Source organism: Paramisgurnus dabryanus, chromosome 1, assembly GCF_030506205.2.
Source record: "Paramisgurnus dabryanus chromosome 1, PD_genome_1.1, whole genome shotgun sequence".
Lineage (NCBI taxonomy): Eukaryota > Metazoa > Chordata > Actinopteri > Cypriniformes > Cobitidae > Paramisgurnus > Paramisgurnus dabryanus.
Window position 1 is genome coordinate 27,283,002 of NC_133337.1, and position 7,531 is coordinate 27,290,532.

Genomic DNA, 7,531 nt, shown 5'->3' on the forward strand with positions numbered 1-7,531 from the left:
CACATTTATTTGTATAGTGGATTTCACAGTCAATGAAAATATACATAAATAATGTACACAATTAAAATATACATAAAACACAATTCTGAAAATGTAAATCATATTTTTTTTGTCAAATATAATGTACCGGTGTAAAGATACTGTAAATTGGGTTATATGATCAAACTTGCGTGACCTGGTAGCAGTTGCGTTTTGCACTTTACATTAATTGTAGTCTATTTATTAAGTAATTAACTTACTGTAACGTTACCTGTTAGACTCAATTTCAGCTATAATTAATAATATATGTTTAACCGGATATATATTAGGATAGCCAGTATAACGTTAGCTTAATAGACGTAATGTTAGACAAACTAAACATTAGCGTAACGTTAGCTAGCGGACCTTAGCATTGCTAAGTGGACACTTAACTGTTATTATTTAGACACAAGATATGAGATACGATGCAATGTATCTTACCTTTATCTCCGTGAACTGTAGATGATTGTCTCGAAGATGTGTAAAGTTTGTGTTCTCGTATTTTGCTGCCCCTTTCCGTCCACACATTCTACACATAGGGAAATTGTCTATCGCCAGCACGCCAGCAATCAAAAGTCTTTTTCACGTTAATTTGAAGACCCCGCAATAACACTACCGTGCAGTTTTACTACCGTGGTTTATCGTATTACCTGCACAAGCCTAGTGAGTAAATAAGTTAAATTCTTGTGTTAAATTGAGTGTAATATGGCTCTCTTATTTACCCCTTTTGAATGTAGAAAAAAAGCTTAGTTGGATGTCTTACAATGCACTGATGTTGTTGTATGTTTCAAAATACAGCATGACTATGTTTAAATGTAGGAAAATGTAGTCATCATTGATATATCTCCGGACCCTCATTTGAGATGCTTTTCATGAACTGGACCCCATGACAAACTAATTGAATAGCCCTGGAATACAGCTTAGACTTTCAGACATGTAGAGCAAAGTATGTTTTGACTTGATTTGTGCATATATCCTGAACTGTCTATATTCTTCACCCAGAAGGCACTGACTCACACATAAAGACCAAACACGAGATCATCAAAGACTGAGAGAAATGGTAAGATTGTTTGATGTAAAGTTAATTCATATAGTTGATTGTCTTCTCCACTGACATTATTCACGGTACCAATACAGATGTACAGATACTTTCTTTTCTCTTTTCCAGAATTGTGCAGAACCCAGAAAGAAAGACCTGAGCCAGACGAGCCTTATGATTCCAACTCAGATGGTATGTATTTTATCATACTGTATATAGCTTACGCCTGTTTCACACATATTCCGTATGCAGTACGTTTGCGGTGCGTAATTTTTTACGTGCCCAAGTTAACAGGTTAGAGCTTTCACACACATCATACGTATGCGGTCCGTTGCAGATGCGGTGTGGTGCAGCAGTGTTGCAATCGTTTCGGCAGCGAGTCTATTTTTGCTGTACGGCACGCAAGCTGCACACGCTGATTTAAAGTGATAGCGCATAGGGCTGTCACTTTTGAGAAAAATCTAATTCGAACGGATTTCGAATATCATGCAATGTATCCGAATATATTCGAATATCTAGGCGCCCCCCCCACGCGCATCAAAAACCCACCGTAATGGAGATTCAATCACAAAATTATTAACAGTGACAGTCATAAACAGAGTTGTCTGGATTACTTTTTTACTTAATGTTTGAAACAACAGGTTACCAACTTATGAATAACAAACTTATATATATAAAAAAATTATTCAGAACAGTTACAAACAATAACGTGACAACTTAAATAGCAGCAGGAGTATATACAGAAGGCAGACGCAAACGGAATTGGCGCCTGCAGATTTTGGCAGAAAACTCAGCGGAATTCCGCGGATTTAATGCCCGTCATTGACAAGCACACATATCCCGCGCTTGAGCGTGTTTGTGAGAAGAAATCTCATTGACAACAAGCACACATACAAAGCCTATCCCGCGCGTTTGTGAGTTTGTACATTCACAAGTACATTAACCCTGCGCGTGCTGTTTGCTTGCCCGTTTTTAATGATAGAGAGCACAAACCCCTTGATACTTGAGATTAAATTAAACTTACCGCTGAGTTAAGCAGATCTCACTTGTCGTCAATGTGACGCGCAACAGTCAGCACATGATCATTTCAAATCCGTTTACAAGACAAATGCTGTTGTTGTTTAATATAAAGTTTACATTGCGTTGTAAAAATGATGAAATTATCTTCATACATGCTAATTTCATAATGCAAACGTATTAACACAAGCTTTTTATTCTGCTATAATATTTAACACTATAAACAATATGTCATTTTTTATAGCCTACAAACTATAATTCTATCTTGACATGCACATGAGGTTCATTTTGGTCCCATTTGATTCCCTCTCGTGCGGACAGTTGCAGTCGTCAGTCTCACTCTCAGCCTCCTTCCTATCACGAGGTGTTACTGTAAAAAATGTGCTACACATGGCATTTAAAAAACCGGATGCTTTATTTATAGTTCGAATACGGATATTTCACGTCATGTTCGAATGCATATTCGAATATCGGATAAAAAGTGACAGCCCTAATAGCGCATGTTTTGTCGTCAGAATAAACACAGATTTACACAAAAATGCAGAAATTTCACCCTAAATGGATGTAAATACAGTTTTTCAGTAGTTTTTTCTGTATTTGTTTAATCCCCGTATGAAGCAATTAAAAGGAATACATTTCCTTTAAATATAATGTTTGTCATATAACGTTTTGAGAGATAATAATGAGAGATAATAATGTTTTTTTTTTCAATTGCGTGTTTGGCGTATTTACCTCAGAGTTTATTTCAGTAATATTGCTGTATTTCCCGTAACAATAATACAATTTGCATGTCACTCTTACTTCCTTGTCTGTTTATTCATGTCATTATGCTGTTATTTTAATTATGTGAGAATATTTCTTGCCATATGAGACATTCATTGCCATTATATAAATACTCTCATCTATGCAAATACATAAATAGTAGAAAATGTATAATGTAACCATGCCTGTCACCTATATTTTCTCTTCAAAAGTTATAAGGCTAATTTATATTTATGATATATGTGGAGATAAATAGACCTTTGTTCCATTCATGTGTCCTGACCACTACACTAGAGATTTTAAACATCCTAACTAGTCTAACAAATAATATCTAAAGTATATTATTTTGTGAAGAAAAAAACACATCCGGCTATTATACTGTTTATTGAGGAGGCGCTTTTCAACAGAAAGTGTCAATCACATGATCATTTGATACGCAGAAGCAGCGGTTAGCAACGCACTGCAAACGGAGTAAGTGTGAAAGCACAACGGATGCTTGACGGATCCCACCGCATACGTACTGCAATACGCACTGCATATGGAATATGTACTTTCAGACATGTAGAGCAAAGTATGTTTTGACTTGATTTGTGCATATATGAGGAACTGTCTGTTCTTTACCCAGAAGGCCCTGACTCACACATAAAGACCAAAGACAAGAGATCATCAAAGACTGAGAGAAATGGTAAGATTGTTTGATGTAAAGTTAATTCATAAAGGTCCCTACTACATATTAATACTACATAAAGGTACTAAATATTAATTCGGTTGTCACTTCACCTTTTAATGCTTAATCCTGTTCTGTACACACACAGTTCAGTAATTTACGGAACTGGTTATTTTCATATTTAAGTAAATTTAAAGTTAAACATGTAGCTATATACAATCTATGAAACATGACCTTTTCAAGAGCTGACCCGGACTCTACAGTTCCAAGCAAGAATCGGGCCAGTGCTATAACATATATTACTATATTTTATCTTGAGTTTAGGTTTAATGCACATATAAAATATTATAATACACAAAAATGATAAGACATGCATACATAGTGATTTTAATGATGTTAACGCCACAATCACACTTGCTTGCTATAAATATTTACTGTTTGCAATCATTCTATGGTTTTATGACTTGGAGATTAAACTTGTGACTTTCTGTTTACTGTTTTTAGGTTCTCCTAGGCAGAAGAGTGGGAAAAGGCCCTGGAGTGATCCTGAAAAAAAGGCAGTTTGTCGGCTTCTTGGAAACACGATCATGTTAATGAAAGTTCCTGGCAAAGACAAGTGTACCAAGAGAAAGAACCAGTGCTACAAAACAGGGACTGGAGAGATATTAAAAATCATGTGCACAATACCATTCAATCTTGAAAGAAAAAAAGTTGATTGATTAACTTTTTGTGTGTAAAACATGTTTTTTTCTGCTTAAAGAGATAGTTTATTCAAAATTGAAAATAAGTATGAGTAATTTGACATCTTAAATTTTTGGGAATTTTTTTTACTGTTTAGGAGCACGTTTGTTTGGAAACAGGCTTATTCTCCCACTCCCCCACTGTTAATAAGTTAAGTTTTACTCTTTTGGAATCTATTCAGTCGATCTCCGGGTCTGGCGATAACACTTTTAGCATACATCATTCAATCTAATTAGACCATTAACATCACATGTAACCTGGAGATCGGCTGAATATATTTAAAAAAGGTTCAACTTAACTTATAACTGTGGGGGAGTTGGAAAACAAGCACATTTCCAAATAAAGGGAAGTGTTGGCCTTGTAAGCCATTGATATATATTGAGGTTTGATTTTGACAGGCTTTGGATTCATCATTTTCATTAAAATTATATATACAAGTATATATTCTTGAATATTCAAATAAATGTCTTCTGATTTCTTATTTTGGAGGTTGAATTGTGGTGGATGTCAAACCTTTTATCTTAGGTTCATGCAACAGGTTTAAAATTATAATTATAAAAAAACTTGAAATGGTTTTGGTTAAAGTAAATGTTCATCATAGATTTATTATGTTACAAACAAAATTAACAGATTAATTTTGTTAATAATTTTCTAATAACACTTCACAATTTTATTGATTCACTGACACACAACAAATATGTAAAAAAAAAATTAACCATGGTTTTACTACAGTTAAAACTAAAATAAAAAACATGGTTACTGTAGTAAAACCATGGTAACCACAAAATAACCATGGTTTTGACAACCGCATGGTTTTCAAAAACCATAGTTAAACCATGGTTAGTGTAGTAAAACCATGGTTTTGCTCATAGTAATCAATACACCAAAAAAACATGGTTACTACACTTTTACCACAATAAAACCATGGTTAATTTTCGTAAGGGTTGTGTCAATGACCATCAATCAATAAACGAGATAACCTACTAAGAAACTTGAATTCAAAATGTATTTGAACACAAAAGTGGCTTGTAGTGCAATTATATTCATTAGTACACGTTTAAATTAGTCATGTTTTAAATGCAACATTTAAATAGGAAACTATCAAATTACTGAAATAGTACATAAAAATAAAATAAGTTCATTAAGAGATTAAAACAGTTGTTTAATCTTATAAAGATTACCTATATAACTCTTTAAAACCGCTGCCAATAAGTCTTTAAAACCGCCATTATGTGATCTCAAATCTGCATAGCAACCGCCGGGTCCTCACAACCCCGACCAACTTCACCAGTTTCGCGAGTATCGTGTTTGTTGAAATTTTAAGTGATATTCTGTTTGTCTACTCCCCCCTAGTGGTAAAAATATTTTTTTCATTGTCCTAGTGTCAGGGGAACACTGGGTCCTCACAACACACCCTCGGGTCATGGTCCTCACAAATGTACTAAAACGTGTGTGTGTGTGTGTGTGTGTGTGTGTGTGTGTGTGTGTGTGTGTGTGTGTGTGTGTATTGTAATCGATCACCCCTCACCCCGCCAATCACAGGGTGATAACAGCCCAGGTCTTCATTAGGCAGATCTGAAAGCAAATATTCATGTTCTTTACACCCTATATGCAATTCAAACACACACAAACCAATCCACATCGCAAATAGAAACAGACTTGCTTTCACTCACTGGACTTTTTCTTATTTATCTAACTGGTAATGCAAAGCTGAGATTCTTTGTTTTTATAATGTAGTCAAACGTTAGTTTCATCAGAGTTAAAATCTTTATTTTGAAAGTAGCGCCTGTTTTTATGATCTTAACCAGGAGTTTTAAAAGACTTTTGTCAGCCGAACCTTCTTGATGTAAATTATTAAATTGATGTACCCCCTGAGATCTAAGTTAATATTTTAATCATGTAATAGCACATTTGCATGTTTAACTTCAAAAACTCAGTTTTAAAGTTATCAACAGTGGTATTTTACATAGTTGGTTATATTTATTACATCCATCTGTTATTGGACCCTTCTTTAATTTATACATCTGTCCATTTTGCATTTTGAGTTTTCAGAGATATAGTGGTGTTGTGTAATGGTCAAATGACATGCAGATAAAAATATGAGATATATTTATGTTCGCGTTTTATTTAGATTTTTATAATTTTTATGAATGTTTGTGTTTTATTTAGATTTTTATAATTGTTATTTATGTTTGTGTTTTATTTAGATTTTTATAATTTTTATTTATTTTCGCATTTTATTTAGATTTTAAATTTTTTTATTTATGTTGTGTTTTATTTAGATTTTTAAAATTTTTATTTATGTTTGCGTTTTATTTAGATTTTTATAATTTTTATTTATGTTCGCATTTTATTAAGATTTTTATACATTTTAATTATGTTCGTGTTTTATTTAGATTTTTATTTTTATTTATGTTTGTGTTTTTTTTAGATTTTTATAATTTTTATTTATGTTCGCGTTTTATTTAGATTTTTAGAATTTTTATTTATGTTCGCGTTTTATTTAGATTTTTATATTTTTTTATTTATGTTCGCATTTTATTTAGATTTTACATTTTTTTATTTATGTTCGCGTTTTATTTAGATTTTTTACATTTTTATTTATGTTCGTATTTTATTTAGATTTTTTACATTTTTATTTATGTTCGTATATTATTTAGATTTTTTACAATTTATTTATGTTCGTATTTTATTTAGATTTTTATAATTTTTATTTATGTTCGTGTTTTATTTAGATTTTCATAATTTTTATTTATGTTTGTGTTTTATTTAGATTTTTTATTTTGATTTGTGCGTGTTTTATTTAGATTTTTTTGTTTGTGTTTTATGTAGATGTTTTTACATTTTGTTTTTACGTTTAGATGTATTTACAGATGTTTTGACTTACATTTTATGATTTAATTATAATAGATTTTTATTAACTCACAAACCCCTTGCAATTCCCCCCAGTTTGGGAAACCCTGATATAAAGATTTACTGGCGTTAATAACTTTATTTTTAGTAGTAGTTGGTGATTTTATTACTTTTACATAATGTGTTGTACTTCATACTTTGCCTAAATACTTTTGTTTAGTTCTTCCTAAACAAACCAAAACTTTACAGTACAAATGTTTTGTATACCACCACTGATTTAGCAACACTTAGTCCTAGTAGATTGTGCTTTGTTGGCTACCAGGTTTACTCAGACTTTGTCTGGCTTCATATCTCCTCCCCCCGTCTCGTGTTATTGGAGAGTTTACAGTCTGACTCCGCCCCTTACAAAACTCTATATGAGCTCTCCCTGCCGT

General features: G+C 32.5%; 1 long non-coding RNA gene across 1 annotated transcript; it reads left to right on the top strand.

Moving 5' to 3' along the window:
- The first annotated feature begins 1,026 nt into the window (after window positions 1–1,026).
- On the top strand, window positions 1,027–4,851 carry LOC141282916 (uncharacterized). Its single transcript, XR_012337789.1, has 4 exons — window positions 1,027–1,078; window positions 1,187–1,249; window positions 3,462–3,521; window positions 4,008–4,851. It is a non-coding gene; the product is annotated as an uncharacterized lncRNA (long non-coding RNA).
- Window positions 4,852–7,531: the final 2,680 nt, after the last annotated feature.